The 10,812-nt window shown below is 37.6% G+C and overlaps 1 non-coding gene across 1 annotated transcript; it reads right to left on the bottom strand.

The window, feature by feature from the left end:
* Positions 1 to 2,879: 2,879 nt before the first annotated feature.
* LOC122058534 lies at positions 2,880 to 2,986 on the bottom strand. The gene has a single exon (XR_006133827.1). It is a non-coding gene; the product is annotated as a small nucleolar RNA R71 (small nucleolar RNA).
* Positions 2,987 to 10,812: the final 7,826 nt, after the last annotated feature.

Genomic DNA, 10,812 nt, shown 5'->3' with positions numbered 1-10,812 from the left:
GCATGTTGACTCTAACATACTTGATTGCATATGTTTGATTGACTAATGGGATTCCTTAACAGGAATCATGCCACGATGGAACACTGATGAGCACATTTATGTGTGAAATTCTAGGTAGTAAAGTATGCATTTTACACATTTAGAAAGGAGCTAACTTGGGTTTTACTCTCCTTTTGCAGGTTTTCTATTTTCAAGGCCTTAAGGACTATTGGGCACCATATCTCCAAATTTACACATCTTAGGTCCCGTTTCTTTTCATGGCTACAAAGAGGATGAGATTTTGAGAAAGATGGACTTGTTGCATTAAAAGTACACATTCGTTGTGACACCCGTACACATGATTATTTGTTTCAGGCTAGAAAAAGAATAATGGACCAGAAGAGAACCAAGATGCAGTCCTAGCCCATCTGCAGTTGTCCTAGGGGTACAAAAAATATTCCATATGCCAAAAAAGCAAGAGGGACCTACCTTAGGTGCCACTTTTTCTCTCCTTGGGCGTTGAACACTCTCTCTCCTATTTTTTAGGAGATTTTGTTGAAGATCTCCTATTTTCCTCCTACTTAAAGCACCAAGGGCATAGACGAGATTTCCTATTAAAATAGAAGATGTCCAAATCAGCAAAGCAAGGAAAGAAAATCATGTAAGGGGTTGTGCTCACAAGTGAAAAGAAAAAAAAAGGAGAAAAAATAGGGAAAAAGGAAAAGAAATCAACCCAATCCCCTACTTCCTATTTTATCTCCCAATCCCCACTAACTTGGAAACCTCATCACCCATATCGTCCAAGCTCCTCTCTCCCCTATTTTTTCTCCATTCTCCTCCCTCCACCTCACCACATAATCGACCTCCAGAGGCTACCCACATTTGAAGAAAAGAAAAAAAAAAGAGAAAAATAGGAAAAAAAAGGCAAGAAATAAAAATCGCTCCCTACTTCCTATTTTATCTCTCTCTTCCCCTATCCCCCAAACTATTGCACTCTCTCCTATCCCCTATATAAAAGGATCGACCGAGCCCTAGGAGGGCGTCCCTCTCTTCCACTCTTCTTCTAGGCTTTTAGTTGTGCTCTTTTTCTCTTTAGTTCTTTGTCTTAGTTTTTTATGCAAGAACTTTTGTGATCTTTTTTTTCTTTTTCTAATGCAAGTCTTTGTTTATGCTATTCAAGTTTTTAAAATTTATGCAATTGAAGTTGTAATAATTTTAATTTACTAGTTCTAGGCTTAGTTCTAAGTGACAAGAACCAAGTGTGGAGCTTCTCTTTTGAAGTTCAAATTTGTTTTCTCTAGGCTTAGCAATTTCTGATTTGGTTCATTCCAAATCTGGTTTTTAGGGCTGGTAGTATCTCAAATCAATCAAGTTTTCAAGTTCAAGTATTAAAGTTCAATTAGGCTTCTACATAAGTCTTCTTATCCCCCTCTCATTCCCTCTTCTTATTACCCATTCATTCTTAATTTAGGATTTAAATTTTATTTTTTACTTTGATACTTTCTCTTTCCCCCAAGGTCCTTAGTTGGATGCATGTGTTGGCTTTGCCCCTCTCTAACCATGGAACCATCCTTTTATTACCTTTACTTTCAGTCATTTACTTTGCCTCTCTTCACCTAAAGCCAAGTAGAAAAACCTTTGTAAGAGTATTCTTTGGTCAAGTAGGGAAGCTAGTATTATTTATGGTGCATCCCTCGGGCTAAGTAGAGATACCTAATTGTGTATCTCTCTCTAGCTTTGTCCCCTTTATTTGCACTTTTATTTACTTTTCAGCACTTTTACTTTCAGTTAGTTGCTTTTTAATTGCGTGGTTTGAGTATTTAAATTCCTAGATGATGAATGGTTAGGGTTAGATGTGAATGGTTAGGTCATTCAATTTTTATTGTAATTTCAATTCTAATTTTCCTAGATGTGTTGTTAGGATGCTTTCAAATGCAATTATGTTAGGACGGTAGTTAGACGTTGATCACCATAATCAATTGTTACACTTTTGCATTATTAAAAGAAGCTAAAAATAAAGTGGCTGCTCTCCTTGTGTTTGACCCGTTTGCTACACTGATCCGTACGCTTGCGGTTACTTTTAAAATTCAAACACATTTTTTGCATCATTACCAGGGAGACAGGTCCATATTATTTTTTGATTTCGTTTGGTAAATTAGAGTGCTTTATTTTTCTTTTTTTCTTTTATTATTCATTCCTAAAAAGAGCAACTTACAATAATAGTTGTATTAGTGGAGGTCGCCACACAGTATGGTAAAGATAGGTTTTACCCTGTAGTAGTACCTCAAGAATTGAGCAACCCTGGATCCCTGTCGGTAAGCTCCCAAAAAGCCAAAAAGAATAAAAAATAAACAAAAAAAAATTCCCATTCTTTTGTGCTTGTCTTAATTTAGTTGTGGGTAGTTTTCTGTTACATGAGTGCTAGGTGGGTACGTAATACTGAGAATAGGTTCGAAAGAAGAGAACCAACAAGTAGTGACCCTATACCTATGCTCTCATCAATACCTTTAAATATGGGAGACCAACAGCAAAACCTTCCACCTAAATCTGTGAAAGATAGGTCCTACTCTACTAGAGCAGCCCAACCTTCCTGCATAATTCTACCACAAGACCAGGGCAATAATTTTGAGCTCAAATCTCAATTCATCACTATGTTGCCCCACTTCCATGGGCTGGCCTCTAAGGATGCATACTTATTTCTATGGGAATTTGAAGAGGTATGTCTTCTAATTAAGATCCAACAGCTTTCTGATGATGTTGTTAAGCTTAGGTTCATCACTTTTGCATTAAAAGACCAAACTAAGAAGTGGTTGTATGGATTACCCACAAATTCCATAATCACATGGGAATAGTTCAAAGTTACCTTCCTTAAGAAGTTTTTCCCAACTCACAAGACCAATAAGCTTAGAAGTGATATCCTTCAGTTTAGGCAAAAGCCTAGTGAGTCCTTTTCCAAACTTATGGAGAGATTCAAGGATCTACTCCAAGAATGCCCTCACCATGGCCTAGACTTATTGCATTTATGTCAAATATATTATGAGGGTATTGATTACCCAACTAAACAAATGATAGAGTTTATGTGCCTTGGGGGATTCACATCCTTTAAAGATGAAGGAAAGGCATGAGAATTTTTACTTGACTTAGCTGAAAAAATCCATGAGTAGGAATCAACCGAAGAGAGTGAAAGAACCATAGGAGGGGAAAGGATATTTTGTGGGTGGGTTAGTAGCCATGAAAGCCCACTTGGATAGCCTAATCAAAAGGATTGAGGCTATTATTCCTAGAGAGCCATCATCAGTCAATTTGGTTAAGATGTGTGTTTGGTGCTAGTCCCCAGGGCATGTCATAAAAGAATGCCCCAACACCTCTGGGGGCACTTCCAATTAAAATGTGAATGTCGTATATTAGAATAATCCATATAGTAACACTTATAATCTAGGATGGAGAAATCACCCAAATTTCTCTTGGAACCAGAGCAACCAAGCAAGGCCTTCCAATTTTCATAGTCAAGGTCAATCTGGACCCCAAAGGACTCCCTTTGCACAATAACCTTTTGCCCCAAATACTTTTTCTAGGCCAAATGTAGGACCTTAGGCTAGTTTCCCTAGCCCCCCTCTCCTATCATCTTATCAGAGTTTACAAACACTGGAGAAGAAAGTAGAGTAGGTGATTTGAAAAAGAATATGGCCCTCCTCATGATAAGCCATCAAAATCTTACGAGAGAACTCACCCAAGTTGTCTCAATTTTGTATGAAAGGCTGAAGGGAACTTTGCCCAGTTAACCAGAGCTTAACCCTAGGCATCATGAGCCTATTAGTTCACAAGCACCAATTAATGCATCATTGAATGCAGTATAAGGTCAGACCCAACAAGGGCCCTCCAACCAATGTCATGTTATTTATACCCTCAGGAGTGGCCGAGAGTACTGACAAAGTGTTCCTAAATCTTCCCCATCTATTACTCCTATTGACTCTCCTTCTGTTGAGGACACAAGTGTGCCTCTTGTTCCTGGTTCGTTTGATGAACCTAAAGATTCTTCTGAAACTAAAGATGATTTGGTTGAGGAAACAAAAAATGATTCTTCTGAAAAAGGGAAAATCCCTAACAGTCCTTATGTTCCTCCTGTCGCCTTTCCTAATCACTTGGTAAACAAAAAGAAGACTGCTTCCATCCCTCTTTTGGGTGCCATATCCCAGATCCCCACCTATGTAAAGGTCCTGAAAAATTTGTGTACTCACAAACGTATCACTAGTGTGCCCAAAAAGGCATTCTTGGTAAGTAACATTAGTTCCATAATTACTCAGCCTATAACTACCAAGTATAAGGATCTAGGGAGCCCTACCATAGCTTGTGTCATAGGCAACACCTACATTAAGCATGCCTTACTTGACCTTGGCTCAAGTGTGAATCTTTTGCCTCACATGTATAAGCAACTAGATTTAGGAGAGAATTGAAAGCCATTGGAACTACTCTTCAATTGGCAGTTAAGTTTGTTAAGATTCTTAAAAGGATGGTTGAGGATGTCTTTCTTAAGGTGGGGGAATTTATTTTCTCAGTTGATTTCATTGTGTTAGATACCAAGCCCTTCTCAACCAAGGAAGAGATCCCAATAATTCTAGGAAGACCATTCCTGGCTACCATAATGCATTAATTAATTTCCGGAATGGTTTCCTAAGGTTATCTTTTGACAACCAAACTGTTAAGTTTAACATGTTTAGGATAGGCAAGCAACCACATATGGAAGAAGAGATCAATATGCTTGAGGATTTTCTAGATTTTTTTGACTATTTAATTACCAACTTTAATATTGATTTTGATTCAGAATTCCAAGAGTGTATGGATGAGTTGGATGATGATTTTGAAACTTTCTTTTCTGAAGTCCTATGTCTTCACAGACCTATGGAGCCCTTAGGACCCCTTTCCAATTCCATTCCCAAACTTTCCATAGTTGAGCCCCCTAAGCTAGATCTTAAGGAGTTGCCATCTAATTTGAGGTATGCTTTCCTAGGGCCTGACCAGACTCTTTCTGTAATAATTTCTTCAGATTTGACTTCTAACTAGGAAGATGAGTTACTTAAAGTGTTAAACGACAATAAAGAAGCCCTAGGTTGGACCGTGGCTAATATCAAGGGTACAAGCCTTTCTATTATGCAACATCATACACATCTTATGGAGGATTCCAAACCATCCAAGGCACCCCAAAGAAGAGCTAACCTTGTGATGATGGAAGCCATTAAGAAAGAGATCCTAAAGTACTTGGATCATAGAATAATTTATCCTATTTCTGATACCCAATGGATAAGCCTAGTTTATGTAGTGCCCAAGAAGTCTGATGTTATTATAGTTCCCAATGCCAATAATGAACTAATTCCAACCCGTGTCCAAACAGGGTGGAGAATATGCATAAACTACAGGAAACTTAATGCGGCAACGTGAAAGCACCACTTCCCCTTGCCATTCATTGACCAGATGTTAGAGAGGTTAACTAGACATAAATGCTACTATTTTCTTAATGGATATTTTAGCTATAACCAGACCCTAATTGCTTTAAAGGACCAACATAAGACCACTTTTATATGCCCGTATGGAACATTTGCTTACAGGAGTATGCCCTTTGGGCTTTGCAATGCCCCTGTTACATTCCAATGATGCATAATAAGCATCTTTTCTGATATGGTCAAAAAATTCTTAGAAGTATTTATGGATGAATTTTCAATTCATGAGAATACCTATTCTGAGTGTCTTCACCATCTTTCCCTAGTTTTGTAAAGGTGAATATATAAGAAATTTATTTTGAATTGGGAGAAATGCCATTTTATGGTTAAATTTGGTATTGTTTTAGGCCATGTAGTATCCAAGGAAGGAATTAAGGTAGATAGAGCCAAAGTGGATTTAATTAATAATTTACTAGCTCCCCAATCTGTTAAGGACGTCCGGTCTTTTCTGGGCCATGCTAGTTCTATAAAAAGTTCATCAAAAACTTTAGGTAGGTAGCCCAACCTCTCACTACACCACTTTTCAAAGATCAAACTTTTGAGTTTTCTATGGAGTGCCTAAAATCCTTCAAGCACCTTAAGAAGGAGTTGACCACCTATTTGGACTGAACCTTTTGAACTGATGTGTGATGCTTCAGATTTTTTCATAGGAGCGATTTTGGGTCAAAGGATTAATAAGCTACCCACTATCATTTACTATGTTAGTAGGACCTTAAATGAAGCACAACTCAACTATACAACCACTAAAAATGAATTTTTAGCTACTGTTTTGCATTAAAAAAGTTTTGGTCTTACTTAGTTGGGTCACATGTGGTGGTGTACACTGATCATTCCGCTCTTAGACACCTTATTCAGAAGAAGGATGCCAAATCCCGTCTCATGAGGTGGGTTTTACTTTTGCAAGAGTTTGATTTGAAAATTAAGCATAAGAAAGGAGTTGAAACCTAGTTGCACACTATTTATCCTAGCTTCCCAATTCATTGACTGTCAATTCTCCAGTCAACGAGAACTTTCCAGATGAACAGTTACTTGCAGTGTCTAGTGAACTATGTTTGACATTGTCAATTTCTTAGTTTCAAGTGTGACTCCAGATCATTGGTCCACCCAAGATAGGTACTGATTCCTTTCCCAAGTCAAGCATTTCTTTTGGGACGATCTCTATCTTTTCAAAGTTTGTCCTGACCAAATTATTAGCTGTTGTGTGCCTGATCATGAGCATCACTCAATTTTATCTTTTTTCCATAATCATGCATATCGTGGACACTTTAGACCTAAGAAGACTGCCGCAAAGGTTTTCCAATATGGATTTTATTGGCCCACTCTTTTTAGATATGATTCTAATTTTTACAAGGCTGGTCCTGTCTGCCAATCTTTTGGCCGTATCAATAAGAGGAACATGATATTCCTCAACCCCATTTTGGTTGTTGAGATTTTTTATGTGTGGAGCATCAATTTCATGAGACCATTTTCTAATTCCTTTGGGAATTGATACATACTTTTGGCAGTTGATTATGTTTCTAAATGGATAGAAGCCATACCTTGTAAATCTAATGACCACAAAATGGTGGTCCAGGCTTATTGATGCCTTGTGGGCCCATCAGACTACATTCAAGGCTGACCTTAGTCAATCTCCATACTGTTTGGTGTATGGGAAAGCCTATCACTTACTAGTTGAATTGGAGCATAAGGCCTTTTGGGCCATCAAGAAGCTCAACTTTGATTTGTCTGATGCGGGTATTTATTGTAGGCTCCAACTATTTGACTTGGAGGGACTTAGGAATGATACCTATGAAAGTTCTCAGATTTATAAGGAAAAAACCAAAGCCTTCCATGATAAGCACAGTCTGCATAAATCTTTTGTAATTGGTGATAAGGTCTTATTGTACAACTCTTAGTTGCACCTTTTTCTTGGTAACTTAGATCTAGATGGGATGGCCTGGTTATTGTCCATAATGTATATCCCCATGGGGCTGTGGAGATTCTGAATCCAAGAATAGGGGTAATTTTGAGGTTAGTGGTCAGTGTTTAAATCCGTTCCTCGAGTTTTCTACTACTGCTAGTGAAGAGGTTATGGATCTCCATGAACCACTTTACATTGATGACTAACTTTTAACCATGTATGACTCACTTGCATTGTCTCTGCTTTTAATTCTTTCTATGCATTGAAGACATAGCATGACTTAAGTGTTGGGGAGGGAAACCAGTTCTTTTTGTTTTTGCTTTTTTTTTTTTTTTTTTTTCATTTTGTTTTTAAGTCTGCTAAGGATATAAGTCCTACTTTGGCTTTTGGCTAATAACCATACCATTCAGTTGGTTGATGTATGAAAATAAGAGTTTTAATTAAGGTACCCATCTTGAATGCATAAAAACCCTATTGAGAAAAAAAGAAACAAGCATGTGTCTTGAGATGGGACTCTTTTTTAAAAAATAAGAGACCCTTGTTTTACGATGTTGGACCATATGTAAGTCTATGGTTTCCTTGTACTTTTGATTTGGAGTTGAGATCTTCTTTTTAGATTGGCATGAGTTGACAAATACACAATTTAAATGAAGTGTAAAAAGTGACATAAAATTTGATTTCCTTGGAGCTAGACAGGGCATTGCGCCTTAGGAAGCGTGATGTCTTAATCGAAATTCTTAAAGAGGAAACTTTTGAAAGAACTCTAGCATCACTGCCTATGTGGGCATATGCAAAAAGCAAAGCTACATAGTAACTTGGGTGTCTAGTGTTTGCTCCACTGTGTCATTCATGCCAACGGTAGTGGAGTAGGATAGAGTTTATTATAAAAAAAATAAAAATGAGAAAGAAAACCACATAGCGGGAAAGTATGTGCAAATGTTATCAATGCCTTGGTAACATGTTTAGTCAAAAACACTCCAACGCCTTTGTCCTGGGGTCCCTATTACTTCATAAGTGGCCTTGCTTTAAGATAAGGATGTTTTGGAAGAGACAAGGTCAGGTCCAAATTAAGAAATATGCTTGCGTCTAAAATTGATATGGGGTAATAAAAATTCAAGTGTGGGGGTCCCTAGATTAAGTGTAAGAGAAATTATCATTGTTCCAGATTGGTAAGGCCCTTACCTTTAGCCAAGCTTGGGATTTCATTTTTTTGTCTGAATTTTGGGTATATATTCACTGCAAACACTCACAAGACACAACTCGTCCACTAGGGGTAACCTAGGGGTTTATTGAAAGTGAGTTAGACTTTTATTCTTTTTCTTTTTGTTTTGCTCGAGGACTAGAAAAGTCTAAATGTGGGCTAATTCTGATGAGCACATTTACGTGTGAAATCTTAGGTAGTAAAGCATGCATTTTACATATTTAGAATGGAGCTACCTTGGGTTTTACTTTCTCTTTACAAGTTTTCTATTTTCAAGGCCTTAAAGACTATCAAGTGCCATATATCTAATTTTACACGTAAAGGGGCCCATTTCTTTTCATGGCTGCAAAGAAGATGAAATTTTGACCAAGATGGATGTGTTGCATTAAAAGTACACATTCACTGTGATACCCGCACATTTAATTATTCTTTTCAGGCCAGAAAAATAATAATGGACTAGAAGAGAACCGAGATGCAGTCCCAGCTTGCCTGCAATTGTCCCAGGGGTACAAGAAAATATTTCAGATGCCAACAAAGCAAGAGGGACCACCTTGGGTGCCACTTTCTCTCTCCTTGGGCGTTGAACACTCTCTGTTTCTTTTAGGAGATTTTGTTGAAGATCTCCTATTTTCCACCTACTTAAAGCACCAAGGGCATGGACGAGATTTCTCATTAAAATAGAAGATGTCCAAATCAGTAGAGCAAGGAAAGAAAATCATACAAGGGGTTGTGCGCACAAGAGAAATGAAAGAAAAAGGAGAAAAATTATGGAAAAAGGAAAAGAAATCGACCCAATCCCCTACTTCCTATTTTATCTCCCAATCCCCACTAACTTGGAAACAACATCACCCAAATCATCCAAGCTCCTCTCTACCCTATTTTTTCTCCATTCTTCTCCCTCCAACTCACCACACAATCGACCTCAAGAGGCTGACCATGTTTGAAGAAAAGAAAAAAATAACGAGAAAAAATAAGAAAAAAGGCAAGAAATTAAAATCGCCCTCTACTTCCTATTTTATATCTCTCTTCCCCAATCCTCCAAATTGTTGCACTCTCTCTCCTATCCCCTATATAAGAGGATCGACCAAGCCCTAGGAGGGCGTCCCTCTATTCCTCTCTTCTTCTAATTTTTTAGTTGTGCTATCTTTTTCTCTTTAGTTCTTTGTCTTAGTTTTTTATGCAAACACTTTTATAATCTTTTTTTTTTTTTAATGCAAGTCTTTGTTTATGCTATTCAAGATTTTATTATTTATGTAATTGAAGTTGTAATAATTTTAATTTACTAGTTCTAGGCTTAGTTCTAAGTGATAAGAACCAAGTGTGGAGTCTCTCTTATCATGTTCAGATTTGTTTTTTCCAGTCCTAGCAATTTCAAATTTGGTTCAGTCCAGATCTGATTTTTAGGGTTAGTAGTATCTCAAATCAATCAAGTTTTCAAGTTCAAGTATTGAAGTTCAAGTAAGTAGGCTTCTACATAAGTCTTCTCATCCCCCTCTCATTCCCTCTTCTTACTACCCATTCATTCTTAATTTAGGATTTAAATTTCAGTTTTTACTTTGATGCTTTCTCTTTACCCCAAGGTCCTTGGCTAGGTGCATGTGTTGGATTTGCTCCTCTCTAGCCATGAAACCGTCCTTTTATTGCCTTTACCTTCAGTTATTTACTTTTAGTCATTTACTTTGCCTCCTTTCCCCTAGAGCCAAGTAGAAAAGCCCTTATAAGAGTACTCTCTGGTCAAGTAGGGATGCTCATATTATTTAGGGTGTGTCCCTTGGGCTAAGTAGAGATACCTACTTGTGTGCCTCTCTCTTGCTTTGCCCCCTTTATTTGTACTTTCATTTACTTTTCAACATTTTTTTATTTCAGCACTTTTACTTTCAGTTATTTGCTTTTTAATTGTAAGGTTTGAGTATTTAAATTCCAAGATGACGAATGGTTAGGGTTCGATGTGAATGGTTAGGTCGTTCAATTTTTATTGCAATTTCAATTTCAATTTCCCTAGATGTGCTGGTTTGGACGCTTTTAGACGCATTTGTGTTAGGATGGTAGTTAGAAGTAGATCACCATAATCAATCGTTATACTTTCGCATTACTAAATTGTTACACACATGCCCTGACTCGATCTAATTTGAACAAGTGTTATAGGTCTCGGACCGGAGATCAAAAGTACGATCAGGTTTTGGCTCATGGCCACCCATTGCCGAAGGGGGAGAGATGACTCCAGGTGTTCGTGCATC

The sequence above is a fragment of the Macadamia integrifolia genome, chromosome 12 (assembly GCF_013358625.1).
Source record: "Macadamia integrifolia cultivar HAES 741 chromosome 12, SCU_Mint_v3, whole genome shotgun sequence".
Classification (NCBI taxonomy): Eukaryota; Viridiplantae; Streptophyta; class Magnoliopsida; order Proteales; family Proteaceae; genus Macadamia; species Macadamia integrifolia.
Note: the sequence above shows the minus strand (reverse complement) of the source record. Positions and strands in the feature narration are given on the sequence as shown.